The sequence below is a fragment of the Petaurus breviceps genome, unplaced genomic scaffold (genome assembly GCF_028583685.1).
Source record: "Petaurus breviceps papuanus isolate PSGF00001 unplaced genomic scaffold, PetGlider_PUasm1.0 207, whole genome shotgun sequence".
NCBI classification, from domain to species: Eukaryota; Metazoa; Chordata; class Mammalia; order Diprotodontia; family Petauridae; genus Petaurus; species Petaurus breviceps.
The window spans coordinates 26,596,428-26,616,194 of NW_027185850.1; the positions used below are offsets into that span (position 1 = coordinate 26,596,428).

Below are 19,767 nucleotides of genomic sequence, written 5' to 3' on the forward strand. Positions count from 1 at the left end.
CCCACAGGATATCCCCTCCTCCAATCTGTTCTCTCCCATATTTTCTCCCATACCCCTTTTGACTTTTCCAGTGGATCTTTATGCCCCAGTGCCTGTATATCTTATTGCCCAATTACATGTAAAATAGTATTAATAATAGTATATATATATATATATATATGTATATTTGAGTATTTGATTTTAAAACTTTGAATTCCAGATTCATTCCCTTCCTCCCTTGTCTCCTACCCTTACTGGGAAGATAAGCAGTTTAGTATAGGTTGTACATGTGTGGCTAATGCAAAACAATAACATAGCAGCTATATTGTAAAAGACTGACTATATTTCCCTCCCTCCTATCCCACCTCCCACTTGTTCTATTCTATACTTTGATCCCATCCCTTTTCAAAAGTGGGTGCTCCCAACTTCCCTCCTCCCCAGCCTGCCCTCCCTTCCATCATCCCCCTTCTCATCCCCTTTCCCCCCCCACTCTCCTGGAGGGGGAGATACCCTATTTAGTGTCTATTTCATTCCCTCCTCAAGCCAAATTCAATGGGAATAAGGTTGACCCATTCCCTTTTGCCTTCCTATTCTTCCCCTCCATTGTAACCATTTTCCCTTGCCTCTTCTGTATGAGATAGTTTACCCCATTCTCTCTCTCCCCATCTCCTCTCATTATATTCCTCTCTCACCTCTTAATTTCACCTTTTAAGTATCATCCCTTTCTGTTAAATTGGTCCTGTGCCCTCTATCTATGTATAACCGTAGGCATATATGCACACATTCACATATGTATTCATATGCCCATATATCCTCATATATATATTCCCTTCAACTACTGAGAAAAGTTTCATCAGTTACAATTATTGTTTTTTCATGTAGGAATGTTAATAGTTCAACTTTGATAAGTTTCTTATGATTTCTTTTCCCTGTTTACCTTCTCATGCTTCTCTTGCTTCTTGTATATGAATGTGAAATTTTCTATTCAACTCTGTTTTTTTCAGCAAGAATGCTTGAAAGAGGGGCGGGCAGGTAGCACAGCGAGTAAGAGCACCAGCTCCAGTGTTGGGATGACCTGGAGATCGAATCCCGGGCTCAGACACTTAGCACCCACCCAGAAACACCTGGCCGTGTAACCTTGAGCAAGTTACTTAAACCCAATTGCTTAGGGGTGGCCAGGTGGCTCAGCAAGGAAGAGCACCAGCTCCAGTGTTGGGATGACCTGTATCAAATCCGGGCTCAGATACTCAGCACCACACCCAGAAATAACTGGCTGTGTAACCTTGAGCAAGTTACTTAACCCTAATTGCTTTTAGAAAAAAAAAAAGAATGCTTGAAAGTCCTCTATTTCACTAAATGACCATATTTTCCCCTGAAACATGATACTCAGTTTTGCTGGGTAGGTGACTCTTTGTTTTAATCCCAGATCCTTTGACCTCTGGAATATCATATTCCAAGCCCTTCGATTCCTCAGTGTAGAAGCTGCCAGATCCTGGGTTATCCTGATTGTATTTCCACAATATTCAAATTGTTTCTTCCTGGCTGCTTGTAATATTCTCTCCTTAATCTGGGAATTCTGGAACCTGGCTATAATATTCCTAGGAGTTTTCTTTTTGGGATCTTTTTCAGGAGGTGATCGGTGGATTCTTTCAACCTCTATTTTGCCCTCTGGTTCTAAAACATCAGAGCAGTTTTCTTTGAGAACTTAATGGAGGATGCTTTCCAGGCTCTTACTTTGGTCATGGCTCTCAGGCAGTCCAATAATTTTTAAATTATCTCTCCTGGATCTATTTTCCAGGTCAGTGGTTTTTCCCATGAGGTATTTCACATTGCCTTCTATTCTTTCATTTGTTTGGATCTGTTTAATAGCATCTTCATTTCTCATAAAGTCATTAGCTTCCATTTGCTCCAATCTAATTCTGAAGCAATGATTCTCCTCATTGAGCTTTTGAGATTCTTTTTCCATCTGGCAAATTCGACTTTTTAAGGCATTCTTCTCCTCATTGCCTTTTTGAGCCTCTTTTGCCATTTGAGTTATTCTGTTTTTTAAGGTGGTATTTTCCTCAGTCAGGCTGTTGACTCTCATTTTATAATTTTCTTGCATTGTTCTCATTTCTCTTCCCAATTTTTCCTCCACTTCTCTTATCTGCTTCTTAAGGTCCTCTATGGCCTGTAACCAGCTTGTATTTTCCTTAGAAGCTTTTGGTGCAGGAGTTCTGACTTCACTGTCTTCCTCCTGTTCCATGATTTGCTCCTTTTTGTCCCCAAAATAGGAATCTAATGTTGGAATCTTCTGTCTTCTTTGTTTCCTTTGCCTGGTCATGTTGCCCCTCAGTCACTTGATCCCTGGGCATTTTGCCACAGTTGGACTCTGCCACCAGACAGGGAAGCTTTCGTCCCAAACGCTGGGGTTTTCTCAGCTGCCGGAGGTATTAGATGGGTGCCCTCTCTGAGGTCTCACACGCTCTGGCAAGCTGGATACACACCCCAGGACCTCCACCCTAGACTGCAATCCAGATCCAAGCAGGTTAAAGCAAGAGTGCTGGCTGTGCCAGCGGCTCAGCGGCTTCTCGCTCCGGGGGCAAAAGCCACACACTCCCACTTACTGGGTCCCAAAGTCCAGACTGCACTGACCTCTCACTTTGTCCTTCACATCTGTGTGTTGATGAATCTGGAAACGGCTACAGCTGCTGCTGATCTGGGGTCCCCCTGGCTGGCGTCTCTGGATTCTATTTTCTAATCCATTCTGATATCTGATTCCATTTTATAGATGAGTTCATCTCATTCACATTAATAGTTATGATTTCTAACTCTGTATTTCCCTCTATCCTATTTTCTTTGGTTTATTATTTTCTCTCTACTTTTACCCCGTCTCTCCTAAAAAGTTTGTTTTGCTTCTGGCCACTGTCTTCCTTATTCTCTCCTCCCTTTTATTACCCTTCCTGCTTTTCTCTTACACCCTTCTCCCAAACTTCCTACTTCTCTGTTGGGTAAGATAGACTTCTATACCACACTGAGTTTGTATATATAGTCTTCTCTGTTTGAACCAGGTCTGATGAGAGTGAGCCTTAAGCATTGCCCACCACTCCTCCCTCTACCATTTTCCCTTCCACTCTAAAAGCTCTTCCTTGTGTGCTTCTTTTTGTGAAATAATTTTACCCATTCTCCTTCTGCCTTATCCCTTCTCCGAGTACATTCCTCTTTCTCCTTCATTTTTTTTAGATTACCCCAACATAATCAATTCACCCTCACACCCTCTGTTTATGTAGACTCTTTCTAACTGCCCTAATAATGATGAAGTTCTTGGGAGTTACATCTGTCATCTTCCTATATAGGAATATAAACAAATTAACCTTACTAAGTCCCTAATGATTTCTCTTTATGTTTACTTTTTATACTTCTCTTGTATTTGTCACATTTTCTAATTCAGCTTTGATCTTTTCATCAGGAATACTTGAAAGTCCTCTATTTCATTAAATCTCCATTTCCCCCTCAAAGGAGTGTATTCAGTTTTTTTGGGTAGGCTATTCTTTATTGTAATCCTTGCTCATTTTTTCTTCCAGAATATCATATCCCAAGCCTTCCACTTTTTTTTTTAACATGGAAGCTGCCAAATCTTGTGTGATCCTGTGGCTTTACAATATTTGAATGTTTTCTTTCTGACTCCTTGCAATATTTTCCCCTTAACCTTAGAGCTATGGAATTTGGCTATAGTATTCCTGGGGCTTTTCATTTGTGGCCCTCTTTCAGGGGGTGATTAATAGATTCTTTCAATTTCTATTTTACCCTCTGGTTCTAAAATAGTGGGACAGTTTTTCTTTATAATTTCATGAAATGTGATATCTAGACTCCTCTTTTCATCATAGCTTTTGGGTAGTCCAATAATTCTTAAATTATCTCTCTTCTATCTATTTTCCAGGTCAGCCATTTTTCCAATTAGATAATTTTTTTATTCTTTTGAATTTGTTTTATTGTTTCTAGATGCCTCATGGAGTTGTTAACTTCCACTTGTCCAGTTTTAATTTTTAGAAAATTTATTTTCTTCAGTGAAATTTTGCACTACTTTTTCTGTTTGACCAATTCTGCTTTTTGAAAAGTTCTTTCCTTCATTGAATTTTTGGCTCCTCTTTTACTGTTTGGCCAATTCTTTTTTTAAGTTGTTATTTTCTTCAATATTTTTATGTCTCATTTCCCATGCTCTGTTAATTCTCTTGTCATAATTTTCTTGCATCACTTTCATTTAATTTAATTTATCCTCCTCCTCCTTTTCCCCCTACCCTTTATGGTGAGGGATGGAGGGGTGGAGGAGGCATTACTTGCAGGTAGAGATAGTGATGACCAGCTTCCTCTATGTCCCCATTTTCCTGTTAGATGTGATGGTCTCAGACCTGTTCCAAGGTAGAATAGTCTCAGAGGAAGTAGGGCACTTCCCATCACTGGGGTTCTCTAAGCAGGGACTGGACAGCTTCTTTGAGGGAGGGAGCCCTCTGAGCCCCTTCAGTCCTCAGGATTCTGTCATCCTTGCCTCTGCTCATTCCCTCAGCCTGCCATGCCTTCTGCCATCTCAGCCACATCTCTGCTGCACAAGTTCCTTTACTCATCCTTTAAAGCCACCCCTCTGGGAAGTCCTCCTTGACTCCCTTGTTAAGTATTAACCCAAGGCCTCAGAGAATGCTTTGCTCCCCCTTGTATGCACTTGCAATCACCTGCCCGTGTCTTGTCTGCCCCTATCCAGGTTGTGAGCTGATGAAGGCAAATTTTTGTGGTCATGATCTAAACCTTGTTTCTTCCCAGTGTCTGGGATCTCTGCCCAGCAAAGCCTGAATAATTGTTAATTGAAGTGGAATTCTGTGATAAGGAGCAGAAAGACAACCTCAGTTCAGTTCCTCAGGAGCCTTAGGTGTCCTCAGGCCCTCCCCAAGAACAAATGCAGCAAAGCTTTGTATCTGTTCCCCCTGTAGACATCTCCTCCAGCAAGATTTTGGGCCATGATGACCCTGGGTCCTCAGCATCTGGCCCAGTTGAGCATAAGCTCTGGGAGGGCCATCCAAGTTGGAAAGACTTTTTTGTATGCACCCAGTGATCAATTAATTGATCACCTGGTAACTCAGCAGGCTCTTTTAAGGGTATCCTATGTGCCGGGCCTTGGGAACACACAAACAAAAAGGAAAGTGGTAGACTCTATTTAGCATCTATGGACCAGAGCAGGTAAGCTTGTGGAGACCCACCTCCAGAGTTGGGCCACCAGCCGATAAGGTCTTTGGGGAAACCCAGAATAAACAGGTATAAGGGGTGGAGAGACCACCCACAGATAGTGTAGCTAGCCTAGGCCTCAGGGTTAGTGATCAATCTGTCCATCAGTACACATCTATTAAGCACCCATTGTGTACCCAGCACTGTGCCAGGTCTGGGGAAATAAAGACCAAATGGAAGCAGTCACTGCCCTCAGGGAGCTTACAGTCTGTTGGAGGCCCCCTGTACACATATGAGGATAGGCATACTACATATGGAGAAGACCCAAGGTGATCTGGAGGAGTGTGGGCGCTCTCAGCAGCTGGATAAAAGGTTTCACATAGATAATTGTGCTGGGGATGCCAGGACTTCTAAGAGGAGGGAGAGAGATCTAGTGGACAAGCAGCAAGGTGAAGGCAGAGGTGGGAGATCCTGTTGGGTGAGGAGCAGGAAGATGGCGGTTCTGTTTTAACCAAGACAGGAATGAAACAGTCCTTGCTCTCAGGCTGCTTGTGTTTTCTGGGGAGACACTCTTCACTTAGGAATGTAAAGCCAGGAGATGTGGCGGCCGTTGGGAAGGGTATCTGTGCTGCCTTGATTGTCATTGCCCTTCCCACCCTAAGCCCTTGTATTCTGAAGCTTTAATCATCCAATTTAATCACCCAAGCCAGCTCTGGGCTTAGTTTGTTGTTGCTATCCCAGGGAAAATATGCTACGGGGCTGGGGTTCACTGGCCCCTCCTCTGCTGTTCTATGGAATTTTCAGTACATAAGCAATGTGAATAGGACCACAATACCACCGAGCTCCCACATCAGAAAAACTCCTAACACTAGGGAGCTGCCATGATTTAATCTATATTTATCTGTACTGAATCCCGGACTTCTTGATGTTTGAGACAAAATTCAGGAGACAGGAAAAGTTTAGGGGAGAGCACATTATAGTGTCTCTTACAGAACAGACAAGCAGCATGGAAGTGGGGGAAAGAGCAGAGCTTGCTTCCCCCCTTTCTTTTTGTACAAAATTCCTCATTCCTTGAAGAAGTAGAATAAGAAGTAGGTCCAATCCCCTTTTCTCTCTCTCCCCCCTCCCTCTCTCCCTCTCCCTCTCCTGCTCCCTCTTCCTCTCCCTCTCCGTCTCCCTCTTCCTCTCCCTCTTTTTCTTCCTCTTCTTCTCCCTCTCCCCCTCCCTCTTTCCCTCTCTCTCCTTCCATCCCTCCTTCATTCTCCTCCTAGTTATTTCACAATCTTTCCATTCCTCTTCCCTCTCTCCTTCCTGCTCTTCCTTCTCTCTCTCCTTCCAGTTCTTCCACAGTCTTTCCATTCTTCCTCACTCTCTCCTTCCATCTCTCTTCAGTCTCTCCTTCCATCCTTCCTTTCATTTTGTCCTTTCTTCTTTTCTCCTCTGTTGACAATCAGCTTATGTGGGTCCAGTCACTGCTACTGCTGCTGCTCAGCTCTTGAGGTCCCTGTTCCTGTTTCTCAGTCTGTCTGTCACAGATCGTGTACCGCTTACAAAATTCCTGGGCATGACACAAGCCCAACTCTGGACTCAAAGACAACAGTAGCTTCAGATGATTCTTAGGGTTGAGATGGAAATGCTTGGACCTCTGAACTGGAAACTCCAAAATGCTCATCAGTACTCCAACCCACATAGTATAAGGATATACAGAATGAATACCTGTTGGTTACAGAAGGGGATGCCAGGAATCGCCTCTTGAAGGCCACCATGGGTGCCAGGCAGTGGCAGTGAGGAGGGCATGTGTGCGGGAGGGAGGCAGCACCAGGTGCCAGGACTCCAGAGTCAGTGCTCTCAGTGGTGACTGTACCCTGGGGCACCTGGAAGCAGAGGCCCACAGAGGAGGGCCTTGTGCCAACATACCATTGGACACACGAGAGGTTCCAAACAGTGGAGAGAAGAGGCGAGCATGTCTTTGTGTAGGGAAGATTGTGTCAGTGCCAGAGATGATTCTCTTGGGGGTGAGTAGAGAAGCAGCTTTGAGGATTGGGAAGGAGTTCACTTTCTCTGTTAACCCCAGCATGGTAGGCTTGGAAGCCTGGTCTCTGGCTTCTCCCCCTCCAGCTCCTGATGCCCTGGGAATGACAGGGCTGAAGCACCAACCCCTCTTCCAGAGCCCCAGGTGAGGTGCTCTGTGTGCTGGTGAATGGACTGTTTGCTTGTTATTTCTTCCAGACTTTGGGACAGAGTGGAGTTAATGAATGAATGAAGTCATTGATTTAAACTCTTCTGCTATTAACATTCTCCCAGCACTTGCATAAGGATGAAAATATGAATACATCTCCGAGAGGCTTCCTTTGCCATTCTAATGACTATATTAAACTTTCAGATATAGTAATGAAATTCTAATTGTTTTAGAGACACAATTAAAACAAAAGATGATGAATAAATCCTTGGAAAGGGCCAGAGAAGGCTGCTGGAGCAACCCAGACAAGAAGTTGGAAAAGCATTCCTCAGGGGAGGGAGAGCCCATAATGCTGGGAAAACTGGCCCATGATTACACACAAATCATTAGGTCAAAGGACTCTCTTGTAGAGGCAACAAACCTAGAGGCTGCAGGTGATAACACAGCTGGAATGGTGTCATTCTAGGGGATGGATGTGATTAGCTGAGGAGGGCCCGGGCAACTCGACATTAATTTTTTTTAATGAATAAATGGCTTCATTAAGGACTTAGGTGGCCTGTTTGATGAGGGATAGCTCCCTCTAGGTTCAGCAGGAACTCTGATCTTACCTAAGACCAGAAAACCTGCAATAGCATCTGGAAAGAATTCAAGATCTCAGGCTTAATTGGAGTGAGAGTTGTAGAAGTTTATTGTTATGCTTCTATGAGAAGCGGGCAAGAGTCCTTTAGGGGACCTGCAAGTGAGAGGGGTACAGGCTTATACTTTTAAAGGGTAGGGCTGCCATTGTCAGGGCTGACCTGATGGAGGGAAGGGACCTCAGTGCATAGATAAAGGTTAGAGCTGACCGAGAGGAACTTGTGACTTAAGTGCATAGATAGTTTAGATGAGATTTGGGTCAGACCTGAGGAGACATGAGGCAAGGACAAAGGAGTATTTGGGCCAGGACATGGGAGACATGAAGAGATTAAGTAAGAACAAAGGAGTCACCAGTTGTTGCCCACGCCAAGTGCAAATAGGGGGAAGGGGCAGAGTTTGAGGCTGGGAAAGGGATTTTACAGATTACAATTTTACAATACAAATTGCAGTTACAATTGTACAAACTGGTTTTACAAATTGGTTTTACAAATTGATCTAGACCCCAGGTACCCCATCATGTTTAGCAGGTGACCCAGTGCTGAGAAGGATGACTGTACTACTGGATGACAGAGTCAGGATCCCAAAAGATGTGTTCCTATTGTATTGGCTTAGAACATTGTACTGAATCTAATAAGAGTGAAATTTAACATCTTATACTTGGGTTCAAAAAAACCTTAATGAGTAAATGTGTGGGAACCTTGGCTAGACAGCCATTAATATGAAAAAGATCTGGGGGTTATAGTGGACCACAAGCTCCATATGAGTCACAGGCCCTATGTGACTGCCAAGAAAGCTAATGGGATTTTGAGTTTCCTTAGGTGGTTTGAGCACTGTGCAGAGTTCCATGGTTTAGGAAATAGTGTATTCACTATCAGAGGCAGTTAGTGAATGCTTATTGACCTGACATGAGCATCAGATGTCAGGGCTGAGCCCAACTTTGGGACAGAGAACATAGAGCATCATTGCAGGCTAAGGTCTCTGAAGATGCTATTACCCAGAGAGGGCAAGAAACCTTCCTGGGGCCACAATTCCAGGTTGAGCCAAGATCCAAACTCAGGTCTTCTGTTTCCAGTCTAGGGTTCCTACCTCTTATCTTTGGCTGCCTATACAACATACCTGGTGATTGGCAGATTCACCCCCTCCTTTTCCCAGTCAAGTTATTCTGACAGAAGTAGAGCAGAACCCTGTCTCCCATGAGGCCAAATCCCCATTGCTGGAGATCACCCATCTTCCCCAGGAGGACCTAAGAAGGCAGGTAAAGGAGACCATTTGGGGTGAAGTACCCCTGTGGGAGGTGACTGACGGGATGTTGGTGTAGTGGTGTCAGGAAGGCAAGGATCCTCCCCCACAGCAGGACTTGGCAGGGCTTTCAAAGCTCCATGACTTTTCTCAGGTGATGGCAGCTTTGTCGAAGAGAGCACAGCATTAGTCACCCGATCGAATGTTTTCCCTTCCTCTGATGACACAGACTCTTAAAATGGAGCAGCCTTGTGGGTTGGGTTTTTCCCCTCAATTTCATTTTCCCTCCCCCAGGAGATCAGTGTTGACAAGCAGAGATATCAATTGCGCACAGATCCAGAGTCTTGGAGCTGGGCTGGTCCTCCTTCCCACTGCCCTCTGGGACCGAGCAGAACAAGTGTAGGCCATCATCCCCAGGACCACCAGCCCTCAGATACATGGGCTCAGACAGCATGGCCTCCTGGCATCTCCTCTCCTTCAGCCTGATCACCTATCCCTAGTTTCTTCAACAGCTGTGACAGACAAGCTCTGGCCTCTGGGCCACCTCTGTGAAGCCTCCCCACTCCCCTCCCAGCTCCCCTCATTTGATTGTAAACTCCTTAAGAGCTACGTGCTTGTGTTTGTATCCCAAGAATTTAGCTCAATGCCTGCCACATAGTAGGCAGTTAATAATTATTCAGTCACCCTGCCTACCTATCTACTTATCCATCTACCTGATTACTTATCTACCTCTCTTGCCCTCCCTTCCTCCTCCTCTCCATTGCTCATACTCTCCCTCCCTTTAATTCTCTCCCTTTCCCCCTTACCTTTTCTCAGAGTGCTGTCCAGCTTACCACCGTCCTCACACTGTGGTGCACAGAGCTGAACACAATTCTCTACAGGGAATCTGACCAGGGCAGATGGCAAAATGACCCACTAGCCCTGCATACTCTTGGCCACTCTCAGTTCAGCCCAAGACTGAAGTAGCCCTCCTGGGGCCAGCCCACCACAATGTTGTATGTTGAGCCCTGGTCCTGGAGGGCAGTGGGAAGTGGGACCAGCCCAGCTCCAAGACTCTGGATCTGTGCGCAATTGATATCTCTGCTTGTCAACACTGATCTCCTGGAAGAGGGGAAATGAAATTGAGGGGAAAAACCCAGCCCACAAGTCTGCTCCCTTTTAAGAGTGGTCCACTAAAACCTCTTTTTCATAGGGATTGCTGCCTGGCTGTGCTTTCCCCACATCATGCTTGTGAGGTTGATGCTTTTAGCTGGAGGGAAAAAAAACCTTTCAATTTACTTCTATTAATGGTGACCTTCTTTGGTCCAGGGCAATATTTTAGCCTGTTGGAATCTGTTTTGTATATTGCCTTGGTCGGTCAGCCCTGTTTTGTGTGATTATGATGATTATGATGCGATTATAATCATCCACATTATTATAGAACTGAATTTTAATAATTCAGTTTGAGCTTTTACTAGGCACCTACTCTGTATTAGGCAGGCTCTGTGCTGGGTGCTGAGGGCACAGAAACAAAAAGGACACCCATTCTTGTCCTTGAGAGTTAACATTCTTCTAAGGTGATACAACTTATAGATAAGTGGGGTGAGCACATCAAGTAGCCAGAGTTAGCCCAAAGCATAGAGTTTGTGACCCCAAAGTATAGACATGAAGTAAATACCAGGTAAGTGGGGTCAGAAAGACCACTAACAATGTCTGGGGAGAAGCCTCAGGGAAAATGAGCCCTTGAGCTGAACCTTGATGGAAGTTAGGAATCAAGGGAAGAAGGGAGGGGGGAGGAAAGGAGGGAAAGAGGGAGGGAGGGAAGGAAGGAAAGGAGGGAAAGAGGGAAGAAATGAAAGGAGGAAGAGAGGGAGGGAGGGAAGGAAGGAAAGAAAGGAAAGAGGCAGGGAAGAAAGGAAAGGAGGGAGAGAGGGAAGGAAGGAAAGGAAGGAAAGAGGCAGGGAAGAAAGGAAAGGAGGGAAAGAGGGAGGGAGGGAAGGAAAGAAGGGAGAGAGGGAGGGAGAGAAGGAAAGGAGGGAAAGAGGAGGGAGGAAAGGAAAGGAGGGAAAGAGGGAGGGAGGGAAGGAAAGAAGGGAAAGAGGGAGGGAAGGAAGGAATGAAAGGAGGGAGGGAAGGAACGAAAGGAGGGAGGGAAGGAAGGGAAGAAGGGAGGGAGACGAGGAAGAGAGGGAGGGAGGAAATATAGGAAAGGAAGAGGGAAGGAAAGAAGGAAGGAAGAAAGGAAGGGAGAGAAGGATAAGGGAAAGGAGGAAAGGAAGAAGGGAGGAAGTAAGGAAGGAGGAAGGGAAGGAAAGTGAAGGGAAGGAGGGAAGGAAAAGAGGGAGAAAGGACAGAAAGAAGGGAGGAAGGAAAGAAGGGAGCAATTATTAAACCCTCACTATGTGCAGAGCCCTACGCTGAGTACTGAGCTCACATTTCAGTAGGAGACAACACATGTAGGCGGTTTCAGCTGCATCAGATGGAGAGATCTAGTGGTCTCTAGGGGATATTGAAGAAGCCAGTTTATCTGGAGCACAGAGTGGGAGAGGAGGCAGGAAGGTCAGGCTGAGGGGAGCAGTGGAAGGTCCTTGCTCAATGAGGTGACCCGATCAGACTTGTGCTTTAGGAGGGATAAGAAGTCAGACCATTGAGGATGAGGATCCAGGTAAGCTTGTCAGGGCCTGAATGGTGTTGGGGAGGAGAGAACTGACATGAGAGAGATTGTGGAGGAAGAGTCAACAAGACTTGATACCTGACAGTGTGTGGTGATGATGGGTTAGGGAGAAGTCGAGAAGAATTCGGAGGTTATGAATCTGGCCAATAAGAAGGATGGTGGTGATCTGGGCAGAAACAGAACAATTGAGAAAGGGGTGCAAAAACATCTGTTTTGTTTTGGGTATGGTTGGATGACTGTGGGTGATTTAGGTATAGATGTCCATTAGACAGTTGGAGATATGGGACCAGAGTTTGAGAGGTTGGGCTGGATTTCTAGATCTGGGAATCATTTGCTTAGAGATGAGTGAACCCATGGGGGGCAGGGGGAGATACAGAGACAGAGAGAGAGAATAAATATAAAAAGAAAAGAGATGATAGAGCCTTAGGGGGCACCCACACTTTCTAGGTAGGAGATAGAGGATGATTCAGCAAAGTTGACTTAGAAGGAACAGTGAGTCAGAGAGGAAAGCCAGGAGAGAACATTGTCACAAAAGATGAGGAAAGAGACAGATCCAGGAGGAAAAGTTGGCCAACAATGTCACAAGCTATAGAGAGGTCATAGATAATAGGGTCTGAGAGGACATCATCAGATGTGACAGTTACAAAATCATGGATAACATTGGAAAGGGTGTCATCACTTGAGTGATGGGGTCAGAAGGCAGGTTATGAGTAACTGAGGAGTAGTGAGTAAAGAAATTAAGGCAATAAGGAAATAGTTTTGGGGTTTTTTCTAGGAGAAAATGTTGTAGTACAGTCTTCAAGGGAGATCCTATAGATGTTATTTTCCCTACTCAATCAATCAATTATAGGATCATAGGATTGGAACTGGAAGCATCTTAGAAGTCATCTGGTCCAATTTCCTCGTTATTACAGATCACTGAAGTCCAACTAGTTAGAGGAATTATCCAAAATCACCCAGGGAGCAAACAGCAGCACTGAGGATTGGGCTCTGAGCTAGGCACCTTTCCTGCTATTCCAAGCTTCTTCCTGACAACCAAAGAATACCAGGTGTCTGCTGTGAGCCAGGCTCCGTGCTGGCTCTGGGGGTGTCTCTCAAATGCACTGGCTTCTTATTTCTTTAGGAGTTCCCACCAGTGGCGCAGTGTGAAGCCTGTCCATCCCCTATGACTGATCCCTGTCGAGGGAGTCCCCCCAGCATGGTGCAGACCTTTCCCCTGCTTTCTAATCCTGTCCTGTGGGCACAAGGGGAGCTCTTTGGCTCTCTGCCTGCCAGCTCATGCCATCCCCACATGACCAGCCCATCTTTTCTCCCTGTCATACCATTCCTTGATGATACCCTAGACTCCTTGGTTTCCCACCCACCATGTGTCTTTCCAGTGCCTTCACTGTTATGTTCGTCTTTAATTCTTCAGAGTCATCGGTGGTTCCAGGTCTCACTGTCATGCAGAGACACCACTAGAGTATCTGCATCAGAAAGATTGGCCCTGGCCTTCATGGAAGCAGGGGTCCTCTACAGCGTACCGAAAGCCGCCCAGCCCACTCCCCTCCTCCTCTGCGGCTTTGGGCACACATTTGCCCATCTCTGCACTACTCCATTCCTATGGGAAGACCCTGTGGACAAGCTCCATAGTGCAGATAAAAGATGCTTGCCTTTTGGACATGTTCTGTTCTGTCAAGTCAAATACTTTTTTTTTTTTGTATTTAATCAACAGTAAGCATGATTGCATCTTATTTTCTCCACAACTCTCAATCAATTGTGAATTGATAAAGATAAACCCATTGTCAGATATTATTGAGAAAGCCAGCCTGCTCCCCACTAATGCCCTCATCCAGGGTCCCTGCACTTCCCATAGAGATGACCCACAGAGATTGTGTGGAGATGGGAAAGGAGGTAGACAGGTCGCTAGTTGTTACTCTTCTCATAGGGCTCTGTGGACCTGCTGGGTCAGAGCGGGGCAAGTTGGGAGGGCAACTGCCAGGCATAGACGAGAAACATCTCGTCCCATGTGGCTGCTTTCCCACCTTTGTTATTCTATCCAAGTGTGGTGGTTCCACTGTCCTTAGCAGAGAAGGAAAATCCATGCCACTTTTCTCCTTTTTGGATTTCTCTTTCTATTTTCGTCCTTGATTGCCTTTGAGATGACTGCCCAGGTGGCTCTTTTTGCCGGCCTTTATTTAGAATGTCTTTACCCTCCACTGCTTCTCTCTGCTTTATGAGATGCTCCTGCTCATAACCATTCAGCATCTGTCCTCATAACCCTTTAAAGACAAATTTCCATTCTGACCCATGGTCCTCTTGGAAGCCATCTCTGTCTGCTGACTAAGGTGCTCTCTGGGCCATCTTTGTCTCCTTGTTGTAATTCATTTACATTCATTTGACTTCTGGATGAAATTATTAGAGTCCACAACAATGTCATTTCTGTTTTCCCTTTCCTAGTTTCAATGACTTGTTGAAATAATTCAGGATTAATCATGTCTTTTTTCTTATTACTACCATTATAGTATGTTATATTATTACTGGGTCTTTTTTTCTCATTACTATTTACTTTTTGTTCATCATACATTCTAAAGAAGTTTCATTACCAAGTTTCCAATCCAGTGGTGATGAGTTTCTTGATGGTTAGCTAGGCCAGTCCTTGGAAGACAAAATCATTCTGTTGCCAGAACCATATGCCAAGCCTTTCCAACCTGGGACAACAGTACAGAGCCTGTGTTCCCATGGCATGACTTCCGTCACCTCCAGGATGCAGAGGACAGAGTTAGCATCCACAATGAGACGTTGAAGACAGAAGCTGGAAATACAAAGGTGAAAAATGAAACAATTCCCGTCCTCTATCAGAGGAGACAACATGTAAGCATATACATGATAAATATATCAGAATAAATACAAATAGATCTTTTGAGTACTTATGATTATTTTGACTTTTTTTTTGCCTTTTGGAGGGTAGTTGGGGTTAAGTAACTTGCCCAAGGTTACAAGGCTAGTTTTTGTGTGTGTGTTAAATGTCTAAGGCTAGATCCAAACTCAGGACCGCCTGACTCTGGGGCCAGCTCTTTACTCACTGCGCCACCTGGCCGCCCTGATTATTTTGACTTTTTGAAAAATGAAGCTTGTGTCACCATCTTGTTCAAAGTGCCATTGTCATTTCTAAAAGGAAATGAGACAGATTTCTATAGTTAGATTCCAGCTTTTAGATAAATACACAACAGCTCAAGAGGGAAGACTTAGCCCTGGAAAGTTTAGAAAAGGCTTCACATAGAAGACAGGACATGAGACTCATGAGTCTAGATGGAAGATGGGATTCTGTGGAGTAGAGGGGAAGGGGTGGGGCATTCCAGGCATGGGAGACAACCACTACAAAGAAAGGAGGACCAGAGATGGAGCACTGTGGGTATGGAGCAAAGAGAAGGCCCCTTTGGCTAGGGTCTAGAGCATGATGTCCACCAAGACCACAAAGACCATCAGGGGCCACGTTGTGAAGAGGCTATTCAATGTTATACTCGAGGCTGACCTTGGAATTCTAGCTGTGTTGTTGTAAAACACTTAGGCTTTGCCTGGGATTGTACCCCTACTGACTCTGATGCCAACTTGCCAGGCAACCTTGTCCAAGTTGCCTCATTTCTTGTAATGTCATATTACAGTGGCCCCCTACTCAGTAAACTCCAGGGGCTCCCTTCTGCCTTGGGGATCTGTGTTTGGCAGCATGCTCTTTAGCCTTTTTATCAGTGATCTGGGTAAAGAAATAAGTGGCAGGCTCACAGGATCTACAGATGGCAGCAGGCTAGGAGGGAGAGCTAACTCAGTGGAGGACAGAGTCAGGATCCCAAGGGGGCTTGGTAGACTAGAGCCTTGGCCTGAATCTGAGCTGGTGAAATTCAGTGGCGACAAATGTAAACTCTTCCATTTGACTTTCAAGTATCAGCTTCACAAGTACAAGCTGGGGGAGGCACGGTTAGGCAGTAGTTTGCCTGAAAAAATTCTGGGGGTTTGGGTAGATTGCAGCTCAGTATGAGTCAGCAGTGTGATGGGGCAGCCAAGAAGACTAATGAGGACTTGGGCTTCATGAAGAGAGACTTTGCATCCAGAAATGCGGAGGTAAGAGGGCCTGCTGTCTTGTGGCCTGGTTTGGCCATTTCCAGATCTGAATGCCACAGGAGAGCAGCCAGGGAGGGCAGCCAGGATGGGAAGAGGCTGTATTCATGACACATGAGGTTCATTTGGAGGAGCTAAGTATGTTCAGCCCCTCAGGGTCATGTGCTAGCCTTTCCAAAGAACGTGAAGGGCTGTAATAAGGAAGAGGGCTTAGACAGTATTTTTTCCTGTTTGGCCCCAAAGTGGTGATCATTGGATGGCAGTTGCAGAAAGACTCATTGACTGGGAGAAAGACGTGCTTCAGAGTGCTGCCCACAAGTGAAGTGGGCTGCCTTGTGAGCTGGAGCTTGCCAAAGACCTTGCAGCAGAGGTTAGGGTGCCCCGTGACAGGGGGGTGCAAAGGGGACACTTCCTCAGAGGCAGGCAGGGCTGATGCCTCCGACAGCTTTCCAGCTCTACGGGTCTGTGGCCCCACCAGACACTAGCGAGCTTTAACATTCACTGCTACGGCCTCTCCATTTTCCATCAATTTTAAACCAAAGTTCAGAGGGTTTGTTGGAGACAGAAATTCTCCTTGTGCACACATCCGAGCTGGAGACAGCTGACGCGGGATAGCAAGGGGGCGGTAGGATGACTATTTAAATCATTTGATGGACTCAGCAGTTGGTGATTGAAACATGTAAGTGACCTTTGCCAAGGTGCTCAAGGAGCATCTTGCCCCTACTGTCTTCTTTAATCTTTGGGTTTGGGGGAATGAGGGAAAAGATGTGTTTTCTTCTGAGCAGAAAATGTGTTCATTTGATCTATATTCCAGTTGTTTACAAGCTTTGCCATTCTATAGGTGGAGTGGATAGAGCCCGGGTCTTGGAGTCAAGATGACCTGAATTCAAATTCAGCCGCAAATGCTTACTACCCGTGTGACCATAGACAAGTCACTTAACCTCTCTCAGCCTCCGTTTCCTCATCTGTAAAATGGGGATAATAACAGTACCTACATCACAAGGTTATTGTATAGAACAAATGAAATAGTATTTCCAAAGTGCTTTGCAAACCTTAAGGTGCTGTATAAATGTAACTATTTTTGTTTTTTATAATGGACATCCTCTTTATGGCTGATCTCATTGGAAAGGCTTTCTTGTTTAATGCCTTATCATCCTGGATCTTGGTTTGCAGTAGATATTGCTTAAGGAAAGACCCTTATCTTCCTATGTCTTTTAGTGATTTTTTTCCAAACAGAACTAGATATTGTACTTTGTCAGAAGCTTTTCAGCTTCTTTCCATATAATCATATCGGGTTTTTTTTTTGTTTCTTGTTATTCAAGTGACTTATATTCATAGTTTCCCTGACATTCTCTGTTCTCTTTTCTAAGGACCCTCTGAACTCTGACATTCCATATTCTGTGGTCTCAGGACCCTCTTGAGGCTTAGCAGATGGCAGTTCAGAATCTCAGAGCTGATCGGGACCTCTGAGGCTCCTGGTCCGGTTAGAACTTGAGGACGCTGCTTATTTGCTTCATCTCCAACAAGTTGTCACCAGAGCTCTCTGCTTACAGACCTCCCAGGGGAACTCCACCATCTCCCCAGGCAGCCCCCTTCCCCTTTTGTATAGTTCAGCTTCTTAGGGAGATTGTCCTTCCATGAAGCCTCAGCTTTCCTCTTTGGGCTCAATGTCAAGGTGCAACATGACAACCTGCAGGTTTAATAAGCAAGCCATCTGTCTCTTTAGCTGGGTCATTGATAAAAATATTGCCCAAAACATACTGAGGAATCCCACTAGAGACCTTCCTCCAAGGGGATACTGACCCATTAATAATAACTCCCTTTTCTCAGCAATCCATTGTGGTAGGAAGATCATCTTCCCCCTCTGAAGGGAGAGGGACAAGGGCTGGACATGAGATTGCATTGGTGTAGGGACCTCCCAGATGAGGAAATGCCCTCTCCCAAAGCCAGTCAGTACCTTCTCTACAACTTACAATTTTAGGGAGCTGCCAGGAGCCCTGAGAGGTCATGTCAGTGTTAAGAGGTTGGCTTGCTCAGGGTCACATTGCATTTGTCAGAGGCAAGATTTGAACTCAAGTTTTCCTGACTCTGGGGCTACCTTTCTATCTGCTCTGCCACACTGTCTCTTACCCTCCTTTTACAGACAGTTTCTTGCTCATGATCACACAGCTGGCCATTATCTGTTTGAGCTGGCATATTTACAGGGCATTAAGATAAAAGGCAACAGCTCACACAGGGAGAGTGGTTAACAAACTTTACTGCTACTCAAAGCAGCTGGCCACAGCTTTGGTTCTGTGTGACCATAATGGGCAGTATACAAAGGCAGGGACAAGAGGTTGGGGGAGTGTCTTCATATTGACTGTGAAACCAGTTTTTTTTTTTTAAATCAACTGTTGTGTTCAGAATCCAGAGCTCAGCCTTAAGGGAAATAGAAAGCCTGACTTGAGGGAAGTAAGGATTAGCAAGGCCTACTCAAATTTATAAAAATACAAGTCATTCCCTAATTGATAAATGGTCAAAAGATATGAATGGGCAGTTTTCAGACTAAGAAGTTCAAGCTATCTATAGCCATATGAAAAAATGGTCTAAATCACTATTGATTAGAGAAATGCAAATTAAAATCACTCTAAGGGACCACCTCACACCTATCAGATTGACTATTTTGACAAAAAAAAAGGAAAATGTTGAATATTGGAGGGAATGTGGGAAAACTGGGACACTAATGCACTGTTGGTAGAGTTGTGAACTGATCCAACCATTCTGGAGAGCAATATGCAATTTTACCCAAAGGGCAATAAAACTGTGGATACCCTTTGATCCAGCAATACCACAATTACCTCTGTATCCTAAAGACATAAAAAAAAGGAAGAGAGAGAAAAAAACCTATTTGTATAAAAATATTTATAGCAGCTTTTATTGTGGTGGCAAAAAATTGGAAATTGAGGGAATGCCCATCAATTGGGGAATGGCTAAACAAGCTATGGTATATGATTGCAACGGAATATTATTATGTTATAAGAAATGATAAATAGGCAGATTTCAGAAAAACCTGGAAAGACTTACATGAACTGATGCAGAGCGAACAGAGCCACGAGAGCAATGTACACAGTAACAGCAATATTGTTCAACAAAGAATTGTGAATGACTTAGCTCATTCTCAGCAATGCAATGATCCGAGACAATCCCAAAGGACTCATGATGAAGCATGTTTTCTGCCTCCAGAGAAAGTACTAATATTGACTGAATAAAGACTGAGACATGCTATATTTCACTTTATTTCTTTTTTTTCTTTTATTTAAGTCTTCTTGTACAAAATGACTAGTATGGAAATGTTTCACATGATTGCACATGTATAACCTGTATCTGATTGCTTACCATCTTAGGGAGGAAGAAAAGGATAGAATCTAGAACTCAAAACTTTACATAAAATATTTTCAAAAAAATTTTTAAACGTTAGCAAGGCCTGGTTCCTGCCCCCATGGACCCCACAGAACTCCCCAGCTAGGCAGGGTTTGGTAGAATAGGGAGTGGAGGTGCGTAGAGTGGGTCCATGATTTCACCGTCCCTCCAGAATGGCTCCACATTGTTTCTGTTTGTATCCCCACTGCTCAACAGAGTCCTTGCACATAGTCAGAGCTCTATAAATGCTTGTTTATTTGCTCACTCATAGTTTCTGAAGGAAGGTGCCCAGGAAGCTGAGACAGTGTTGAGGTCATCTTCTTCCTTTCCTAGCCTATCATCTCCCCAGGAGTAGAAACTCTGTCTTCCTTCTACTTTCTGAGGTTGCTTCCAG

General features: G+C 44.7%; 1 protein-coding gene across 1 annotated transcript in view; it reads left to right on the forward strand.

The window, feature by feature from the left end:
• LOC138164829 (cytosolic carboxypeptidase 6-like) overlaps positions 1-19,767 on the forward strand; it is an 824,829-nt gene that overhangs the window by 481,923 nt on the left and 323,139 nt on the right. The window lies entirely within an intron of this gene.